Source organism: Antedon bifida, chromosome 5 (assembly GCF_963402885.1).
Source record: "Antedon bifida chromosome 5, ecAntBifi1.1, whole genome shotgun sequence".
NCBI lineage: Eukaryota > Metazoa > Echinodermata > Crinoidea > Comatulida > Antedonidae > Antedon > Antedon bifida.
Window position 1 is genome coordinate 10503323 of NC_136230.1, and position 24322 is coordinate 10527644.

General features: G+C 30.2%; 1 long non-coding RNA gene across 1 annotated transcript in view; it reads left to right on the forward strand.

The window, feature by feature from the left end:
* LOC144842725 (uncharacterized) overlaps positions 1–24322 on the forward strand; it is a 42647-nt gene that overhangs the window by 6397 nt on the left and 11928 nt on the right. Inside the window, exon 2 of the long non-coding RNA XR_013612163.1 lies at positions 11218–11378. This is a non-coding gene — a long non-coding RNA (uncharacterized LOC144842725). The remainder of the gene's footprint in view (positions 1–11217; positions 11379–24322) is intronic.

The following is a 24322-nucleotide window of genomic DNA, read 5'->3' on the forward strand; positions in this document are numbered from 1 at the left end:
TTTTAAGGAACATTAGGTTCTCTTGTCCTAAGAAATTGAAAGAAAAACATACATATGGTATCTTAAAGACTATGAAATTGAGAATATAATGTAATTCCCGTTGACCTTGACATTACTACAATATTTGATGGTGTCGTATGAAATCCCAGCCAGGCCATGTCCGAATTTGGCTATGAAAACAATATTCTCAGCGTATATGATTAATATGATATGAATCAAAAACAAAAACATGCTGGCAAATTACGACTACGCCTGAGGAGTATAACGCAAAAAGCCCCGACTTCCCGTAGAGTGAGGTAAAATCAACAAAGACGCAATTATCCATTCCATGTAAGATGGCTGAATCAGCCTCCCTTTAGACGGAAGTAATTTCAGTTGTGAGGGTTAGAGGGCGCTGTTTAGATGACCCCCGCCGATCAAAAATTGTAGTACCAATCCAACTGCGCCAATTTGTGAACAGGGTAAAGGTTAAGAGTTTGCTCTACCGGTGGCATATGTGGCTAGTTATGAATTTATAATAGGAGTTAATAAGGCCTGGCCTTCTTTACCATTGAAATGTACATTAATTGGAGCTTGGCGCCATTACGATTAGCAATCAAACATCATGTCTAAAATATGACAAGCAAAAACACAGCTTGAAACCAGATGGACTAAACAATAATTTTTAATATGCCGTCGTGATATCCTTACAAATGATTGACCCAAGTATATTAATTTTCAAAAACGAATGCACGTGAAATAATGAGATGGGGGAGGTGGATCCGTATAGGCTTACTGTTACTAGATACAGTATGACATTTTAGTTTACAAACAGGTAAATATGTATATATTATATAAATACAACATTACTGAAAAAATGACAATGTTCAAATCAAAGAAATAAAGTAAAACAGCCATAAAAGAGTGTACCAATATGTATATATATTTTGTTTACTTCAGTATGTAAAAAAATCCAGGTCAACATTAAGAGAACGTAAGAAATAATATTGTTTTAGAGCTTCCGAATTAAACTTTGATAATCGAGCATATCGTCGAATTTTACTGTACTACCTTTGGTTTATGAAACTCCATATGGATATATCCAAAGTTTAACTGCATTACAGTACATTCTCAGTTATTTTTGTAAAACTGTGTTGTTTTTCTTTGCAAATTTATAACCATTTTAATTTATATTTGCTTGGGATCTTTAAATTCTCCTAAGAATTTGACTTTCTACAATATTATTTAATTTAAATGTATATTAATTTTATACTAGTAATAATAGAAAAATTGGTGAAACAGATTCTACAATTAAACAACAATTAATTATCATTGATGATAGTACAGTAATAATTTTATGTGGAGTGTAGTGGAACAAATCAATCGGTAGTGTATTTTAATGATATTAAACCAAAACAAATACTAAAGGTACACAACGCATTTTAACAAAAAAAGGCATAAAGGAGAAAGAGTAGGCAGGAATAAAAACATAAAAACTAATTTTAATAATATATATTGATAGGTAATGTTGATTAATTGTTGAAGGTAGGAGTCATTCTTTCATGTGTACATTTGTTTTCTCTTAATCGGTAGTATAACTATTGGTATACGAATTAACAATGTGTTGCTTTCATCCAATGCTACAAAAACTCAAAAACATTTCTTTTTCTCAGCCTATTTTTAGTTTTCTCTATATTGTATATGGAAAGAATAGGCCTAGATGCATGATTATATGTTTAGAGTAACACATTTGTGCGAGGAAGTGTAAACCGTTTTCCTGTTTTCGTTATTTGATTTCAACTCATTCCATCTAAATCTTTTAGTTAGAATAAACTAAGTGCATCGATCGTAATCCTGTATTATTATTATTATTTTTTTAACATTTATTTTTTATTTATTTCAGTATAAGAAAACATATATAGGCCTATACAAAAGGCAGCAGAAGCTGAAAGTATTGCATTTATATAAAAACTGTATAAAAAGTACTCAAAAACATCAAACATTAACATAGAAAAAATATCAATATATATATATTATATATTTCATCGATTACTTGACGATTATCTTCTAAATGTCTAAATAAATCGCAACAACAACCGCACAATTAACATGCATCAAATATAACTATAACATTTACTTTCTGTTAACAAATTAATAATGTTTTCTTACAAATTAAGTTTGTAGGCATATACCTCCTGTTAATAATACAATAAAAAGATGTTGGCCAAAACTGATATACATAAGGGAAAATATCTCAAAAGATACAAAAAATTATGAATGTAAGCTACTGTTTTGAGTCTAGTTCCAAAAAATCGCAAACAGAACTGATCTAGGCCCATCAAGACTGGCTATGAATTTCCCACGGCGTTACTGACCCGACATACGCAACTCTGACCTTGGTGGCGGTATCCTGTTCGACCGTGTCTACCTTAATTAGTGATAGGAAACAACAATTGTATTTTCTTTATAAATTGGAATTCGTCGCTGTACTGCCACTCAGATGAAGCGATATAAACACCATTTTAGAAAGAATTATGTAAACAAAGTAAATTATTGTTTATTTTTAAACTTAGAAACTCAATGATAGATTATCGATTCTGTTTCTTTCTCTTGTTGCTATGGTTATCAACCAAAATTACGCGTATTCGGAAAGTATACCAGTATAATAGTAGTGGTGACGATGGTTATTGTTACAATACAAATTTAAATGTTAAAATCTGTTATTTAAAAAATAATTCAATCAATAATTTTCCATGTGTATTTTCCTTTATCTATTTATCATCTTACTTATCTACATTTAATGTATCCAATAAACTCCACAACATTCGGAGAAACAAGTAAAAGTGATCAAACATTAATTTTAAGATTGAATTCATAATGTTTTATTTAATTGAATTTTTATTTAATTTACTGGAGAATGTATGGTTTTTATGTTCTCTTACTCCTGGCCTCTTGCAATTTTTATCCACTTAGAATAACCTTTTCTAATTTGAATGTATTTAATTATTTTCTTGTTAATATTCACTTTATGATAATTCAAAGTCAGTAAAAAATAATGAGAAAGAAAAAAGAATAATTAGAAAAAATCTAAATTCATATGAAAAAAATATACTTATTTCTATAAAACAACAAATAAAATGTTAATATATTAAGCATTTTATAACTTTTCATCATTTAGTAACCTGATTGATTTGAGAACAACAGATGTATTAAATCCCTCACATTTTACTCTTCTCCTGTCTTATTATTACATTTTTGAAACATATCTTTCTGTGATTAATAATAGCCGTTAAACATGTTAGATATATACTTTTTCAATATAAATACTCAATGGCTATATACAATTAGAATAAATTATCATAATTATAAGATCGAATTAAAAAAAGTGTAAATGTTTTCTTCGAATATGACATTTTAAAGTCACATAATAGTTATTCACTTTTACCAAAAAATGGATTGACAAAAAAAACCTTTACCCGAAAAACTGTTTTTAAAGCCAAAAAATAGTAAAATTGACTGGAAGTAAATGAATTTTTTGATGAATTTACCGTTTAATTCTTCCATTTCAAGGAAGACAAATAATTTTTTTTTAGATTTTTTTCTACGGAAGTTATTATCTTTATTAAAACTGCGGAATTTCTTTTTTAGAAATGAAATCATTTTTCATGTTTTTGTCTTTAAACCACTGTAGATAAAATAATTAGAATTGTAGAAACAGCAAAGTAGCAAAGTTTTCTTGAAGGTCAAGTTCAACATTTAAGTAAATCAATTTGTAAAGTAAAAATGTATTTTTACAAATCAAATTGCTTAGGTGCGCGTAGTTGCATATTTGCTTCCTAGAACTACATCATGCAATAAGAGTGCCCGCTGTCAGTATACGTAATTTTAATGTTATGCAATCAAAAACCCAAACACAAACTTGAACCTAACACGACAATATCGCACGCTATCTATATTAAACGCCAATTGCATTCTTCGGTGGATAGTAAACGTCCCGTTATCGTATGGGTCGGTTGTCGATTCAGCAGCCTGTATAGGCCTAATCATGGATGAAGTAAAGGACTGGAGAAAGAACGAATGCAGATACATTCTCCATGACATAGGTAATCATGATTATTATATATAAAAATAGATAAAACACTTATATCAATAATCAATCAACTATTTATCTGATCCAAAACAAACAAAACAAAAAAACATTTGTAAAAAATGTGAAAGGATCAGGGAAACTTTCATTGAAGCTAAACAATGGCCGCAAACATGAAAGCCATCCTGCAATAATAACAGTCTTTATAATATTATTTATAATAACATTATAAGAATAAAAACAAATCTTATTCAACAAATAAATATTTTTCATTAAATAAAATTGATCGATTAGGAAAGCATTTTACAGTTTGTGTGAGGTGTTATTGTTTGATTTATTTACATTTTATCCAAAAATAATTTTGTAAAAAATGAAATTAAGATTACCGATCTTTAATGTCATTACTTTATCTATTTAACATTGTTACGGTTATGGATTACATGACTGAAAGAAGGCGTTCCCATGGATAATGCATTTGATATTTAAAAGTAATTGTTTCTCATTTTTTACATTAAGATAAAAGTGATAAACGAAAAAGCATGATAGAAACTGTATTTTAAGGATGTACTGAGATAATGCATGTGTGACTCAAAGTTATTGCTAAAGATCACCTCTGAATTTGACCCTCTTTCTAACGTATTTCGGCTAAGCTATTCCTACTGAGAAGTAAGCACCACATAAGGGGAAGGGCAATCTTAACAAATTTATACCAGCGGCGGACTCATTATATTGAACATCAAGGTCCACACGCTATCATGTGAGACTTTCTACTTTTTACGCACCAGACGACAGCGTCAGTTCTCGAACAGGTGGCTTAGGGATATTGGCGCCAAAGATGGACCAAGAGAAATTTCAATCAAATAGATATCACTCGATATTAATTTGGAATCATAATTATTTTAAATTAGCGTTGGCGCAACAAAGACGGGTTGGTTCAGCATATGGTTTAAACCTTCATGTGTCAGGCGAAAACAAACCACAACTCACATCAATGATTACTAAAGTCCAGAAACAGTACTTATAATATAAGTCATAACATTAACACGTAAATACGTGAATTATTAAAGAAATGTCATTTGAATAACATAAATATGAATGTTTCTATACGATCTATGCATATATAGATGAGTTCGTTTGATATAATCTGGACTAAAGTCTTAATGAGATAACCATTTTATGTACTGTATACGTTATTTACTAATGTGGTTTACCGAAATGTGTATAGAACAGTTATGCTTTGTCTAGGCCTACACTATCAAACTAGTTTCACAAAAAAGTGTGATGTACCCAAATATGGTAGTGATATGCCCAAATATTGTAGTGATACCGTATGACATCATTATCCAAATAGGGGCACATTACATTCTTTTTTTGTCACATACAGTTTGATAGTGTAGACACTTAGTGTAAAAGTTTAGTATTAGATAGAAATAACAATATTTACATATTCAATATACTGTATCAGAAGACATATGCTCAAGATACAGGAAATTGTATTGGTCCATTTAAAATTGAAATTTACTCTGCTTGGCATAGGTAAAAAGCAAAGTGAATTTCTATCTGGTCCAAAACTACACAATCATATAATTTAAAAAATTGTTACATTTTTTTCTGGTACGTCAAATCACCCATTGTGAACATATTACTTATATTGTGAATCATTTTGAACTTTGCTCACTGTACTGATTAAAGAGCAAAACACATATGACGATCGCAGTGGGCTAAACAAGAGCCAGCGATTCTTCCCGTTTTTACTGTAATGTTTCTTGACGGTAGGCTCTGCACGATTTTGATAACTTAACGTTTCGTGTTGGAAACTCGAGGCTAGGAATCTTTGATCTCTTACTGAGTAGACATCTTCATGGTATGTGTGGTCAAGATATCTGCTAATTTTTTAACAGGGTTAACTGAAATTGGGTCGAGGCAATATGTACGGTACTATCACAAAGAAAATAACTGTTGTTTGAATACAAAAAATCCTATATTAGTAAAAGACAAGCATGCCGGATTTGATTAGAATTGTAATATTAAAACATTATAAACCATTGCGTTTATTGTTGTTTTAGTTACAGTATTCTTAATCCTTATCATTCAACAGCAAAACAAAACACTATAGAAAAGTATGATTTCGTTATAAAAAACTATACTACAATTGCGTTTAATATTAGAAAATCAACTATGCCACTTTCTTTTGAACCAGTTTAGGTGTGCATCTATTAATGTGTATGTCTCTGTATTTAAATTAAATTAGGTAGGTCTTTAGTGCTTTTTTCTGCAAGTACGTCGACCAAATTAAATGTAGTTTTATATAAATTATCTCTATTTAATTTAGTAGCCTACTATTATTTTTTTCTAATATATAAAGACACAATACGGTATCTAGCTTTATATGTACAAGCAGGGAAACTCTTTCCTGGTACAAGATACAAAGAACGATGTAGCAGATTGCCAATAATTATGCTTTGTTCTTTCTATGGAGTTTTAGAATATACATGGAAGAAAATGCATTGTAACAATGTGCCATGACTTTGTTTTCAATACGAAACATTTATCCATTATTAATATTTATCGTAGTTTATTTTGGTATTCAGTTTTACTGACGTATCATAACATTAACATGCAATCAGAATATAAGCCGCTAGCTTTGACGTGTTACCCGAGCCCTAAGTTTTCAAACTAAGCGGCAGGACTTCAATAAAAACTCGGTTGCATGCCGCCGATAGAGCATCACCTCACAGTGATAGCTTATGTAACCTCATCTCATCTAGGCCTAACATCCATGCACATCCCGACAGCTGTTTCGTGTAAAGGTTTACAGGTAATTTCGTGAACGAGGCTGAGGTGTATTGCGTGACCCTGCTGTGACCTGCCAATCACAAGAGACGACTCTTTGCTATCAATATTTGACAACTTTGGCAGCCAATTGTGTTTGTTCGAAAGAGATCAGTTTCTGAAAAGTTTATTTGCACATCAGTAATAGCCAGGCTCGTTCACTACGATTAAAAAGTTCTGGGCTCCCGTAGTGCAGAAAATAAACAAAAAGCCAATTAAATCAGGTATCAACAAGTGAAAATAAAACCTCCTATAGCAATAAACCGTAACGAAACTCTTATAATCAAATTCGTTTGAGTCCTTGTATTAACATACCATGATATTTTGAGTAATAACATCGTAATGTGGGGCTTCTAAATATTTCAGTCGAATTTCGAATTATCGGGAATCCAATTGCACAAAAAATCTACCATAAAAATATACTTAGTTTCTGATGAATATACAAAGTGTTGCTTACCTGTCTCTCTGGTTTCAAACCGGCAACCAACAATAACATTCTCCTGTATTGTCACCTCCGTGAAATATTATTTTAAAAAACACATGCAAATTGTATTCTTGAGCTTTCTATTTGTAAATATTAATGTTACGCCTAATATCAATTCGATTATGTCACTGTATTGTTTTCTGATAATATGAAATAAAAATTTCATATGGTTAAAGGAAATATTTATATTTTTAAATAAAGCATTTAGAAAAACAATCGAAATTTTAAAATAGTAAGCAAACGTTAAATGAAAATAATCATGTATTAGGCATATACAATGTTGAATAATACAATACTGTTACTTATTTCACATTATATACAACTGTTACAATGTTAAACCAAAGTTGATCATTCAATTACCAACTTTTGGTTTAACCAAGGAAGCGTGAAATTGTAGTGTTATTTCACTCTTCCGTGGTTTAACACAGGAATTAATGTCGAATAATAATTACTACTGTATTTTCTAAGCTAGTCAAATATTAAACAAAATAGTTTTTTAGCAAAAAGACATTATCGTATGATTTAACATTTACCAATTATCATTAAATGTAATGTTTGACACACGACAAACATCACTAACACTCTTCGGTAGGCCTGGAGTTTAAAAAACCCATTATGTCTACTTTCACTGTGAATCGCGCTGTGCGTTTGAAGCCCCCAACGGCTTGATGGAATAATGATGCACGGGACAGACAATAATTGGACCACATTATTAGTAAATTACTTAGTTGAGTCTTGAAATTTCCCATTTAAAAGAAATACTATGACATCTTATGTTCTCTAAAGAGTTAAAAACACAGCTGATACATTTTAGCGTAATGTTGACCAATACCTTTATGTCAGATAAGTGGAAATGTTGACATGCATTTAAATCCGTTAAAAGTAAATTGTAAATTGATTAATAGCCTGGATTAATATTAAGCAAAGTTTTCTTTTAGATTAAGGTTTCATAAATGGATCCAATGTCTAGTTCAGTTAAGACTAGGAATAAACATAGAATCAACATGTGATAGAATAGAAAAATTACCTAAGTGACATTGTCAATTCTGTTGATGTTCCAAGCAAAGTTTTCGCCTGAATAAATACATGAGATCTCTTACAGCTTGAGGTGTTTATCACCTTCCTTAGGCTTCCAATTTCTTCTTCAAGTATCAACTCTACTATCAATCTTCATTCCTGCTATACGATACCAATTTTCACCTGGTCGATTTACCTACAAATTCTTTAAAAAACCTATTGCTTTTATCACTCGTAAAGAAAATATTCAATTCAGGGTTAGCCTACACTACGTAACTGATCTGACTATCGGTAATAATAAACACTTAGCCAAGAGTATTTTGGCATTTTAATTGACCATACACACATGTTTTTGATGATAATGTTATAGAAACTTTACCCATTCTGCCTACTGGTAATGTTATTTAGAAGTTATACCGAAATGTATAGAATTCCTAAGAGTAATATGCTTTGAGAACATCGGCCTATATAGTTGTGTTCGATCCATTCTAGACCTATTTTTGGGTGATATTTTTTTTCTAATTATAATGCTTATACATATAATATTTAATATCTCACGTAATGAAAAGTACATTTGAGGTATATGCACGCTAGAGTAGTGATATAAAACTCGTGGTTTCGAGTCACACTCGATAATTATTTTTCGAATTGTTTCACATGTATTTTTCAAATTCATGTCGGAGTAGGGCAAACATCTAATTAACTTAGTTTTCTGAGGCAAAGCTACTCCGAAGTAAGTTATTAAAATAGCAAATAATATTTAGTTGGTTTTAATAACTTATATAGGGTATTAGCTTGGCGTACGACTGTATTGTTGCATGGAGTCAACTCATGAGTAATGTTCGAATCAAGCGACATGAGCCATACATCTGGTAAAGACATAATGCGTTATTCTAACCCGACATATAAAATGTACCTTACATTAACCAATCTATTTACGTTCTTAACCATTTAATGGAATTATGTTTTCACAATATTTACATAGCTTTGGATACAGCAACATAACTTGATATTAAATGTCAACCACAGAGGACGCTGTCTAGACAAAATTTGACATTTTCAGAAAAATGTTAATTAGAATAAATGGTTTTCTACCATTTTAAATTATACTAAAATGAAATATGTTGATATCTAATCTTACAATCACATCTTATAATGCCTTTTAAAATGGATGTAAAGCATCTGTTTTGTACTTTAACCGTATTATGCCTACACGAGCGTCCAATTGTTAGTTATCTGTCTACATGTATGCAAATGTCTTCTTACCTGATTCATCTTCCGTGCATATACTATTTCATCCATGAGCCGTAGTACTGTACTGTATCTCAAATACATATTCAGTTGTACTCAACAAACTGGCTCCTGTCAAGAACAACAATAGTAGAGTATATTGTATTGTATTATAAAGAACAGTATTCATTATCTGTTGAATTGTCACCGCCGTTTGGTGACTTTTTTTTATCTTTTGCACAGTTTTTGTTATACTTTTTTATACAGTTTATATCTTTAAACTTTATTAGAAACTGTCGTGATATTTTTTATGTCCCTTCCTTTTTATCGATGATTGGTTTTTATAAATCTAATGTAAATGTTTTATGAACATTAAACATTATTTGGATAGATTAGTGTTTGTTGGAATATTTTAATATATAGCAGCCTTTTGTTAAATTGCAACTTTGTGATTGTTTGCTATAAATAGAAAATATACCTAATAGGCAACTTTACTAATATTATGAATATTATGTACAGTTACTTAGTCATCTAATTTAAACATGATCATGTTCATTAAGATGTTTAATAGGAAATTCTTTTCAACAAACGTGTGTTGTCTAGTATTGGTTCTCAGAACTTGTTATCTGATTTCAACTTCATACAAAGATATTTGAGTTATGCAGATGACGTCATTGAGTTACTATTCGATGACTAAATGAAAATATGCCTATCGCGTTTCATGATAGTATTTATGAATAATGCTCTGTCATTCTTGTTTCATTTTTATATTCACATTTTAAAATAATGTTTAACTGTCTTAAATGTATCATTATGTATAGTGTATTATAGCTTGTTGCCGCGCTGAAATACTACTGCTTAGGCCGCCCTCGTAATTTGGCGCTTGGGCGGTTACTCACCATGCGCACACCGGACGCCATAGCCGGAAGGCGCGAACTAGTGCACCATGGCGGGCTATGTTTGCGTAGAGGCTGGTTATGTATACTCTTTTGCGATCTTCACTGTCAGAACAGTCTAAATTTTATAAGAACGTATTGGATCATTCTGTGAGGTTAATCCGTGGTCCCTGATGATATAACTGAATGTAACAATTTACTATAGTAATTGAGAATCACTGTCGTGTCGATTGTTTTTCTTATGTTTCAAGTAAAGTAATTGTTTAAAGATTAAGAGAATATTGATGAGTCAATTTATAATCATTTACATATCAGCATGTTTGCATTTTTCATTGTATATAGGCCTACATATCTAAATTTACAATACTTGCGGTAAGCTTAACTGTTGCTATTTCTGATAGATATGTTTCAAAGAACAACATACACTTTTTTAAAGTTATCACTGAAACAAAATTAAGAAGAAAAAAAACCAGAAGATAATCTGGATACCGTTTCATTAGTCAAAGGTATAAAGAGTATCACAACTTTTGAAGAACGTACATCTAACTAGAACATTCATTTAATTTCCATAGCCCGAAGATACATTTTCAATCAACTTATAATGAACATGTCAAGAAAGTATGAAACTGTAAATGAAAGTAATGTAATAGCACAAAGTTCAAATTGCTTTTTTGCTCAATCTTTCGGTATAGGGAATATAAAGAACAAGATAACGGCGTATCGTGTGAACAAACCAAAAGGTCATCGGAACAGGTCATCCAGTTTCCGTCCAATCAAAATTCCAAACTGCCTTTTCATGATATAGGTGCAAAGATGAATTCTTGTTTGTAAAAATATTAATTTTCATAATAAGGTAAAGTTTATCCATTTCACGTAAAAGATACTACTGTATTTACATTTACCAATTTCACTCTTCCCTGCATTTACTAATGTATACTAAGTTTTATCAAGAACAAATCACGAAGGTTAAAGAAACCCCGTTGCCAATTAAAGCTATTTACACAGTACACAATATTGCTTTGGACCACGTGTACCTTATCTACTTTGCAGAAAGTACAGTCACTCATACATAGCATACAAATATAGCATATAAGGCATATTAATTTCCACTGGATAAATAACGCTAACATGCCTTGGTAATGGTCTGTGTCCCAGTTGGGAAGTTTTGTGGTTGACATTACCCAGAGTCGGTCGTCACCAAACATCTTCGTGGGCGGCGATCGGCACTTCTTGAAACTCTACACGGTTACTTTCTTCCAAAGATCTTACTGTAAAATATTAAATCCAGATTATTCTTTATGAAATTGATACGAACAATTCAGTAAAACTCAGAAGTGTTAATCAGTACCTGTTTCTTGAATTATATTTTATGTGACGTTAGTTTTAGTTTCTAGGAAAGATTTGTAAGTCAAGACGCGATGAATTATAAATACAGAAATACGATACTAAATCATTATTTGTGGGTGTTTCTTTGGTGTTTTAGATTATATTTTAATGAATATTTGAAGACTTTCGTCAATCTGTATGTTTTGCTAGTTAAATATAATATAGGCCTACCATTTTCATGCTTCCGGTGACAAATTTTGTAAAAGATCATTAGATCCTTGAAAGTGTGATCAAAAGATTCTCAATAATGTGTCCAGTCTCTTTATTTGGAGATATTATTATTTCATTTCATTTCAAGAACATTATATTTATTTTAATGTATACATTTCATAATTTGCATAATATAGTAATTTTTTCCAAATGTTTGTACACAACATTGTTACTTAACGTTCTCAGTGCAAGGTTTTTACATTTTTCTATATAATATTTACAATGTTGTAATGACTGCCAAGATGTATTATGCAGTATGTTGAAGGTGAATGAAAATAATAAACACACAATTGTGGTTCTACTATATGACTAATGTTTGAATGATTTTGATTTTTTTCAGAGAAGCTGGTTTTATCTTCTTCTTTCGCCGGCCGTAGTATTTTTTTTATCCCGAGGAATGAGTTATTTTAGTTTCATTTCTTTTGTTAAAATATTTAGGGAAATTGCAAAATAAGTGAATTCAATCATTCGTAAATATGGTAATATTGTTTCAAGATAAACATTATACACAAGATGCTCTACAAACACTTAAATAAGTATTTGGAAATATTATACTGTCATACGATAATCTGATTGGATTTGAGTCCAGGACGCCGAAACCGAACATCTTAACCAACAATGTCTAACTCCATTTTGATGTTGTGTTCAATCAAACTAAAACTTCTCAATATCTAGTCTTATTATTATAAGAAGATTGTTTCAGGAAGGTCATCTTTTCCACAAAGAATTGTGATATAAGATAACACAATTTGCAACAAACATTCTCACTTTAAAGTAATTATGTTCCACCTGTGTTCTTTACGCACCAGCATAGGTGGCACCGGGCCACAGTCTATTATACATATCTGGTCTTAGGATACTTCTATAGATATGGAAAATGATTTTTTCTTTTGTGACACTGAAGGACAGGTGATAACATATGCCCGAATGTCATGCGGAGAAGACTCTAAGGTTAAGATAGAGTATTCAATTGACTTTCTGGATTAGATACTGGCTGTCAAACAGTGAATATAATGGTTAGTATTTATTGCTCTGTTGGAACACGTACTTCTATCGGTAGAAAACGTCGTGAGACCACAAATGCAGTGCTAATTACTATTGCTATCTTCGTGGTATAAACATTTCACTGCACAGTTACTTAATCTACGTGACATATTATAAAAATACAGATGGATGAGCCCATGAAACCAATTGTCATGTATCACATGTTTTTAAATGGAATTACTTAACAAATTAGTATATCACAACATATATACTATTACTATATATTTACTAGGCCTACTACTACCTTTACTATGATTTCCACATACTACTAATACGTATTTGTAAAAAGGTATAACATACGTTTATTCCTAAACTTAATTTATTTCCTAAACATGTATTCAACAATATGTATAAGCTACTGGCCGATCTTATAAAGTTATTACATACTGATCGTTCATTTATTAATTTATGTGATTGCAAGTTATTGAACTATGTTCAATAACTTTATTGAACTATGTTCAATAACAATCCAAGACAAATTACAAGATTACAAGCAATACAACGGAAATTTGAGTTGTGGTAAAAATCGTCAATACAATTAGATTATACAATACAATAGATAGAAACAAAGTTTTCCATTGTTCTTTTCAAGAATTAGGCATAGAATTAGAGTTATATAATCACACAAATTATTTGAAAGGTTTTTATAAATATTTTAGGTTTTTATTTAAGTTTTAACATTTCATAAAGTTTTCAAAACTCTATCTATTTTATCACACACGTTGTGTTAGACTTTTGATGTTTTTATGTATGTTATATATATATAATTTCCAGATTATGGACGAATAGATAATTTTGAATCTTGAAGTTCTGATATTTGTACTAATAATTATTGTTTTGAGATGTTTTAAATTAGTATTATTTTGTCAATAACATTCTGCTGGAACTAACAATAACTAGGCCTGATACAAAACTATTTCGTTCTGTGAACTAACTGTTTTGATTGAAAATATTATTTTAATGAGATAGATCACATCATTATATTTTCTTACATTACTTTATTAACAAATTTATTCTGATATTGTAGGAGTTATTATGCATTGATTATTATTATTGATAACTAAAAGAGAATGTCTATTATAACAACTTTAAGAAAGCAGTGTTTTTGTTCTGTATAATACAGTATTAGGAAAAAAGAAACACTAAGAAAATGTGGTAACCTTATTTCTTTGATTTCGGTTACCGCAGACCAGTAAACACGTCCTTCCCTCTGGGTTATACGTCACACAAACTATGAATCGTGTAGACACTACGCATTTCCATACAACATTTCCGTGATTCACGATTTACAAAAACGTGAGATTTGGTCAAAAGGTACGAAATTGATATAATATTCAAAATTAGAATGTACGAAATATGAACACCTGGGCACCACTGGAGTTCAGATTTCAAAAAAGTTAGTCAAAAGATCATAGTTCCAGATCGGCACGTCTTTGATCTTTCATCACGAGACCTTTGTTACAAAAAATGGACCAGCCTGAAAGCAAAATCGATTTGATTATATCTTTACTTAGCATGCATCGAGATAAAAATGTCCAAAAATGGTTCTCGGTCAGTCAATTGGGCCGCCATAATTCCAAACACGTTTCATATTACTGAAGTTCAGTTTTTCTATCAATTAATAATAATAATACTAATAATAATAATTGGTGTGTCTTAACAATGTAAACCTTTATTTCAATAGAGTTATTGAAATAGATCAGATTGGATAACTATCTTAAAAAGCTGACCTCTGGTAATAATACAGTACTTTACGAAATGTGGACCGGTGATGTCTGAGATCCGAAAACAAACCACGGTTTTTAAATTTTAAAAATTCTTAGGAAAAGCGCCATATAGGCCTACATGAAATAATAACAATAATAATAATATAGATTGTTTTTAAATGATCACCGGTAGCCTACTAAACTTTGTTATTATCTTTTTAGGCCTACAGTTTTTTTTTGGTCACCGTTTTGGATATATTTCTGTCCAGTTTTCTGTTGTAAGTAATATTTCTTTATGTGTTGATATATAACATATAACAACATATTTTTCATTTACTGATTGTAATCAAGATTATTTGATTGATATCAGATTATTTATTTAACAAAAAATAAAAATATTGCCTCAGTACAATCAGCTTTATTTAATTATTTGCGTCAATATAACTAATGGTAAAACGAACTTATTTTTAGTAATTATCTACTGTCATTAACCAACGTCCAGTTAGTTTATAACTGGTTGCTGTACTAGCTGCTGCAGCACTTAAAGTAATTATTGCCTCTGTTGGGCACTAGTTATTGTTTACTACCTACAGTGTTTAATGGAAATTGATGAACCTTCTAAAAAGCATACTCTAATCATTGTAAACATTGATAAGCAGTAGCTAAAATTATAAAGTTACTGTTGTAAGGTAATATAGATAATATAGTTTAAAGGTAAATAGTCTATCTGATGTTGAAATAGTTTTTAAATATTATGTTAATGTCACACCTTTTTTGATGATAAACGTAATTTACCTAAAAAACTGTAAAACTAACCAGAATAGTCATCGGAATCCCATTTGCTGTCAGACAACTTTGTTGGTTCTGGTTAAATCGAACTGTTTATTTTGTTTTGTTTTTTATTCATCTAAATAAAAATCCACTTAAAAAACTAAAAAGTAAGTCACTCATTTTATGTTGTTTTCCCTCTACAATGGACTATTCAAATGTTTCCCCTTATTTGTAATGCTTTGGGAAATAGGTGTTACACCACCCTATTTGAATAGCTTTTTCCACATTCGTAGTAATCGTATCATTCCAACAAGTTAAACAGAAAAAAGAAATAATTATTCAATCAATATATAGTTTATCCGCAAATACATTGTATTAAACTAGTTAACGTTCATATACCTTTATAAAAACAAGTTTTTTTTAAATTAAATTCTCAGCGTTACTAAAATCAAAATATAAAACACAACAAATTATACGGCAATTTTATGCAAATAAAAACAATTAGAAGAAGAAATGCTGTTAACGATATATTGTAGTATTTCGATAATATTGAAATCGATAATAATCAAATATGCATATTTTACGATTTTGTAGGCCTATACATTTCAGCTATGAATGGCCAAAATTAAAGTAAATGTCGATTTTTTTTAAATCTGCACTGAAGTATAATTTTTGTACTGAAAAAAAACCTGTTAGTGACTGTTGATAAGTAAAAGGTTATTACATTGATATCTGTTCAATGTTTCCATACTACGGAACGAACTCCCATTTTTGTCAAACATTCAACCATTCTAAATTCTTCAGAAAAATTAATACCTTCTTTGAATCAAATGATTTGATAAATACTTAGTTATTATTATAAATGATTGGGTGACTTATTAATTATTGTATATTTTTAGATTATCGAGAATCTTACTCATAACTGAGTCTGTAATATATATATATATATGTTTATCAATTTTTATATTTGAAAAAGAACTTCTTTTTAGATCTAGAATCGTTTTATTTTAGAAATATCTCTTTTAAGATGCTTTGTTTAAAAATGTTTGGCAGACACTTTTCACAACAGCTGTAATTTTCGTCTGTCTGCTGATACGTAATCGGAGATTCTTTTTTTAATTCAATAACTCATTTTGGGCAATTGTTATAATATCATTACATCAGATTGCAAGCTCTTATATATTGGGTGGATTTCTTTTTTAAAAACATGTTGAATTTTGCCATAAATGGTCACTAACATAATTGGTTGCACGCTGTGATATCACTTCAGTTGGATATACAAAACAAAGGTATAGAATGATTGTAAGTCCAAGTGGCCAGATGTGACCGTCATTTGTTATAATGTAGATAATTCAGGATCAGTTTCATCGGTGTATCGTTGATTAAGGTTGGCTATTTTGCACCTAAATTTAGAAATATAAATTTACAAAGCGGTTTTACGTATTTACATTTAGGTTATTATGCAAGTAAGTTTGAATCGATGTCGAAAGCAATCACTAGCTTCAATTCACAGACGAAATTAAAGAAAGAATTGTAAAGGAAAGAGTATCTTGTAGAGTCTATGTTGCGTTGGATTTTTATGACATGCTTCGAAATATCTCCACGCGCCTGTCATGAATAGCGTATTTAGGCCTATATTGAGAAAAAAACCCACAAACGCATGAGTAGCCTACTGTAATACTTGTGTTTAAATCAAAAGAGACATTTTATAATAATCGGATTTTAATGGAAAAATTATAAATCAATCCACAAAAATGTTTAGCTAAGTAATGGAAACAATAAAGACATCTCGAAAGGAAAAATCGCCCCCAAACCTGCAGATTCGATCATGTATTCGGGTTGTTTTATTTTGTTTTTGAGATGCACTTATAGGCCTATGACACTTACGATGGAGATTTAAAAATTAGTTTTCTTCTTTCTAATAATAAAAAATAAAAGTATTCAAATTTCATTGTTAATTTGCATATAGAGTTTGCACTTTTGGAAAGAAATACTGGTTCAATATGCTTTCAATATTTTGACTTTGTTCATAATTACGAATAAGGTGTAAAAAAAACAGTAATTTACTGTCGTAAGCAGAATAATTAACACAATTCTAACAAAAATTCTTACAAATTTTACAATTTTCATGACGGGTTTTACACGAGAGAACTTGTGTGTCCATAATAGCGCCTAAAAGCGATAAGACCACTCTTTACGCTATTTGTGATAAAACCTATACGTTGATATTAACATTATTGGTCCGAAAAAAATGCGAACAACCTATAATAATTATCAAAATAACGGTATCTGGGTCTTTAACCGAATTGTATAAGTTATATGCCTAGTATTTCGAATGGATATCAACACTGCCGTCGTCTATTTTAGGCATTTATGAAAAATTGTGTATATTATTTTTAAATGCCTGTGAATGCCATAGAATCCGTTTTTTCTAAACCTGAAGTAAAGTAATACAGGATATGTCACGCATTTATTCTACCAAATATTTGCTGTTTTAAACTTTGGCCCTGTAGGAGATGAGTTACCGAAAAGATGGAGGTTTGAGTACACGTTTCATGTCAAACAATGGCCTTGAACTTGACAACATCAGCAGGTGTCGCCATATTGGCTTTTCAGAACTTGTAAGCTGGACATAATTACACCTTTTCGTGATATTCCACAAACAAAAACAATCGCAGCCGCACATTTTGCGCACGTACTTGATTCATGTAATTTGTTGCAGGACTGCAGAGAGCAAAGCGTCACGGCGGGGCCCAAAACGTTGTAAATATATTGTTTTTAGTTATTAAAGTTTTCTGATTCTTATCGTGTATTCAGTGAAATGCAAGCCCATATTCATTAGCCCGTCATAATAGTTTTCAGATATCCTATCTGTGACAAGAAACATAGTATAAAGTAAGTAATTAACAAACAGCTGATCTCTCAAAGATTTGACCTATCGATATGAAAAAGTCTAATAATGATAATGTTTTATATTATACTATCGAAGACATAATATTATTTGCTCACTAATGACATTTCCTTAAAGTTTTTCTGAAATAAAAGTAATTATTTATTTATTAATTCAAACAGTTGATTGGATTACTCACTCAAACAACAAAACAATGAAATGCAACACATAAAAAAATCTAGTTATTAAAAATTTAAATTCTTGATTTGCTGCCACCAATTTTAAATTAAGCCTATTACCTATTAACTATAAATTTGCAAACAATTTATAGTGGATTTACAGCAATGTTTATTTCTTTAAACATACTGTATTTTAATTGATTATATAAAAAATAATATGCATTTGTTTTTGCTATTACAATGTGCTAACAACATATTATTGGTCGATCTTTCAATCATAATACTTATAATATTTAAATAGTCAATTTAAACATACATGTGACAGACATTGCTATTTATACGATGATGAGATTAATGATTAAGCGTCATTGATGTAAATGTGATAGTTCAACGAAATAAAAGAAAATCTTTGGAGATCATGCATTTTTTTTATTCATGAAATATTTTTTAAATTTAGCATTGATGTAGTACAGCTGATTATTTTTATTTGTTTGTTTCAATAATATGCACTATAATAAACTTTAATATTAATATGAGCAAATTACAAAATACAAATATAAAAGAATGACTGTGATTTGATGGGCCTTATCTGTATCCTTTTGTAAATGTACTTATGAAAAGTATTATTTATTGTTTAAAGTACTCCCAATGATCGATTTATAGTATTGTATTGTTGCTTGTAAATAGTTTTTAGTTTAGTTAGGCCTATTTATGTTTATTTTTGTGTTGTTTCTTACAACTTTTCAAAAGGAAAATGGAGAGTGCGCCCTCTATTGTATTTGTTTGCGTTGTTAGCCTTCCTACCATTTTTATTGCGAATATTTTACTCAGATAAAAAAGTTTCAGACAAAATCATAGTTGGTTTATTCTTAACTTGGCCTAAAGTATAAAAATTAAAATATGTTGATCACACAAATATCAAGCAATATCTAACCTCGGATGGACTTGAATGTGAATAATTTCATAGTTTGCCCTTTAAGCTATCGTATTTCCCAAATTCAGAAAAGCGGTCTCCGTAATTATTTACAACTGGGGTAAAGGCTCCAAACTTATAATTTACATCTTGTTTCACTTAGCTGGATGCAAATGATCAAATGACATTTAGGTATTTTCAATTATTGTATTGATTAATTTAAGTTATCTTATCATATACCTATCATAATAACTTGCCGTTGCTGTTTGATATATCACAACGGCCATCACGCAATGGTGAATGCTTCGCCTCTGATGAAAGGGTAAAGGAAAATATATTAATTTACTGTATGCTAATTATTGTAATATACTATTAGTACTATAAAAGACTGTTGACACAATTTGCCACGCCGTCGGGAGGTTTTTTTAAATATTTTTTTTTTCGTATGGCAATCATAAATAATTATTATATTCGTTTTGATTTGTTTTGGTTCAGAGTTTTTTTTTTAAATTAAACTAAAAAAGTATTTTTATTGTGAAATAAATGATTGATCAAATAAAATGCCGAATGTGATATCGATTTTGAAGCAGAAAACCGTAAAATTTCGTTATTGAATGCAATAAACAAATATTTCGTATTATGCCTAAGCAAAAAAACTTCATCTGATATACGTGCTGTATCATGTCTAGCGACATAAAACATCACGCAGTATCGCGTCTTCTGACAGCAAAGTTGAATACTGCATTGCTTTTCCTGCGGAGGCAGCCTCTTATTGGAAACTGTCAGCTGGCTTATCAACGCTTTAGCATTACCGTTAGACATTGGTTCGTACTACGGCTAAGGCTTTTCCATAATTATATAGCAGTTACGTGGTAAATGGTCGTATGGGCCTGTGCAATCAGAAATACCGGCGTGTACGAGACTTGCCTGCCACTTTCTATATTCCCACTCCTGAAGAATACCTACTTTCTAGCCATCATCATTTATTTTATTGCCATACATCAATATACATTATTATCTAATTCAAGGTTTCCACAAACTTTTTTTATAGATGGAAAATTCATGTTTTTTATATCATCAGTTTAAAAGAAAACAATTAACGAATGATAATTAGTTCTAATGTGTTGTAATTAATTGTCAACTGCACTGTGAACACCTTTACGAATATAGGAAATGTCAGAATTTATGCGTTTGATAGTACGCTCTCACGCCGACATACTAATCATTTGAAACCTGTAAAGTAATTTAAAGAGTGTTACCTATATATCAAATATGTTAAACTATGGGAATCAGGCGTTGACAAGCGCTGCAAGCCCTGGTTTGAATCATAATCGAAAACCATCCTTCACTCAACACATGTTGTCCTTCAAAAATCATGTTAAATCGGTCATATTTAAACAAGTTATTTCCCATATTGCACACTGCGGCAAACCTACGAAATTAATTTGTATAAAATAGAATAAAATAATGAATTATTCGATAGAAGCATAATTCAGAAGTTATGCCTATTATGTAAACACATTTTAGCGAATTTAGGTTAATTTAAATGATATTGTTTGTAAGAATTTAATATATTCCACGATATGACAACCACCAATAAAATCTGTCAATAACTGGCTAGACTGATTTGATCAGTACATACACAACAATAAAATAAATTGTCATTTCCATCGGAAACAATGATGAGGACACTGATGACAGATGAAAGTCTCACATTGGTTTTTTTATAATTGTCAAAGATTATCCTTAAGAAAAAAACTGTAATATTTAGTGATATCCACATAAATAAAGCAGACAAGATCAAACAACATGTAAATCAATGAGTTTAGTTAAGGAAAAAGAAAAGTTGTAATATGGAATAGGCCTACCGTAGCGGAGGATGATCGAAAGTTTGTTTATGAAGAAAATTATATTTTGAAGAATCATTCATTATACTTTGTTTACACATTATGAGTTGTCAAAATAATTCATGGTTGGATTATTAATAGTATTTTAACCAAGCAAGTTTACAACTAAACATGATTGATTGAATAAAGCGCAAAACGAAATTTTGTAGAAATTATGTGAACTTTTTTCAATCAATCGTAAATTCATGATAACCATAACAACGTGTATATTACAGTGATTTTTACAAAAATATTAATTATAAATATATACAGTGATTAATTACAGTAATGAAAAAAAAAAAATACGGACTATTAATTGAATTATACTGACTAGTAATTATTGAAAAAAAAATACAGAAGTTGAATAATAGAATACTAAATATATACAAAGTTTCATTAGAGGTTTACAATCAATGGAAAAGATGAATATATTATAATATTGTAAGTATCAAAACTAGCTGCAGATAGTGTTTAAAGGGATTATAATTATTGGCAAATGCCAATTATTATTTTTCCTGTCGTATTAACGTCTTAGGCCTAATCATTATTAATAATTAATGTATCTTCCAAAAAAAAAACATCTTATCAAGTCTATTATCTAGCCTGGCCTAGTTTGTACCTCTTACCGGAACGAATCAAGATTAGAACTCGGTTTTGATTTTTTTTAAATAAAATGGATAGCCTAATCATGATTTTAATAATTAAAATCTACATCCGCAGTATGTTTTTGAGTCAGATGGTAATGTATTCAACATTTTATTTATAAGCTTATCTCAGCTTTCTTAACACACAACTAAAACCATTTCCATAGGCCAACGAACGCAACACTTGTATATTTATCATCCGCTCTCTGCCTGCTCGTGGGTTTACAACAGTGTTCAATTTTCCATTGTTTCTATATGATAGGTTATTCTATTTATAGTCATAGTCATATATACTTTATTGTCCATTAAACAGAAATGTGATTTGAAAACTGGCATATATAAAATACAAAAACTATTAATTGCTTAAAAAATAATTGAAATTGCATAGTAATAGTCAGGAAAGAGTTATTGACACTTCACCGGTATAATAACTTTCAAACAATAGCCTATTTAAAATATTTTATGTATCAGCTACACTATATTTTTGATTGAATAGCAATGATAACTAAATTGAATTACAGATTAAAATAATATAGAAAAAATAGGCTATTTTAAATAGAATAATAGTAGGCCTATAAATAATTATTACCTTTGACACTGGAGAAATTCCCCATGCTTTGATCGAAACAAATTTTTCAACGAAGTCTAACTGCCCTGAAATGTAATGGCAATAATAGTTAACCGGATTGTCACATTCATGGTTAATTCAACCATTTGTTTTTTTTTTCATAAGCGAAATAAGTATCCTTTTGGCCGAAATTTAATAACTTTATAAAAACTACAAAATGACACATTAAATGTTTGATTCTATTCATATTTATTTTTCTTTGTGAGAAATATACGTTTTATTAATACGGTACGGCATTTTAATAATATTGATTACAATACAAAAGAAATTAAATAAAACAGTTTAAACATTAATTTACCATTGAAAGAGAAGAAACTCTTAGGCCTATAGGCCTAGATCAATTATTTAAGATAATCCATACCCTAGCGTGTTTTCTATGCGTTTAATATGCTTATCAACGGAAAACCTTCGTACATAGATAGGGCATTTGAATAATGTTTTTCTCCCCTGAAGTTAACATTATAACAAAGAAAATAATTCATGTAAGGATGACTTTACAAAATTAAATATTTTCATATTCTATTGAATTAATATCATCTTTAAATAAAATTCGTTTAAGATTTATCAGAAGTCTCTCCAACTGTGAACTTCAAAAGGTCTGCAGGTGGCGGCGTGCCATAGGCATTAAATGGTAGAATGTACGTTTGTAGGGTGTGAATGCTTCGCTTCACAATGTTACTATATCAAAAAAACCACTTCATCGTTATTTGTTTGTGTTTTTATATGTAGAAAGTTGTTAAGCAACTTCAAGAACACCCAAAATAGAAACAATGATTCCCGTGTAATTTGTTAATTTGTACGGTAGCTACCAACAAATATTAAAATTAAAATTACCGTAGATAGACCTAAGCCCCCTACAAAAAAAACATAAAACGAGAACGGTAAAAAATATACTCCTACAAGTCCTACCGGGTGACGTGTAGGCCTAAAAAAAACCCCCAAAAAACTGTTTTGTACTTTTCTATAAGCAATAATATGTTGAGGCCCAATTGGTATAGGCCTTAAACAAATGTTTGCGTGTTCTCATGAACGAATTTGGGGGAGTTACTAAGATGACGTAGATAGATATATTTTATTTCATTTAATTTCTCTTTATTCGAAATTCAAAATTTACTCAACAATCTAGACTAATTGCAGTTAAAAAAAATCATTCCATTTTCTCGATTCAGCTAGAACATTCTCGTTTACAGAACTCAATTTGAAAAGTACATTCGCACTAGGTCTACAATATAAAAGAAAGGAAATTTCGATATGAAACACACAAAGACTTCCTACATTTTGGTCACATTTTGTACACCACCTACAGTCAATGACATGATTAAATGTTGATCATAAAGAAGTTTGTATTGAAATATTCTACTTTCATGACAAGACGTGCAAGCTGCACCTGCTTTTCTAATTAAACATTCAAAGAAATTTTAGGAAAACATTGTTTTTCTCTTTGCGGGTTCGTGCTAATGATGCTAACACATTTTAATAAACTTAATTGTTTGTCATCTATAATCGTCTATAATTATTTCTTCTTTATTTAGGTCTATTA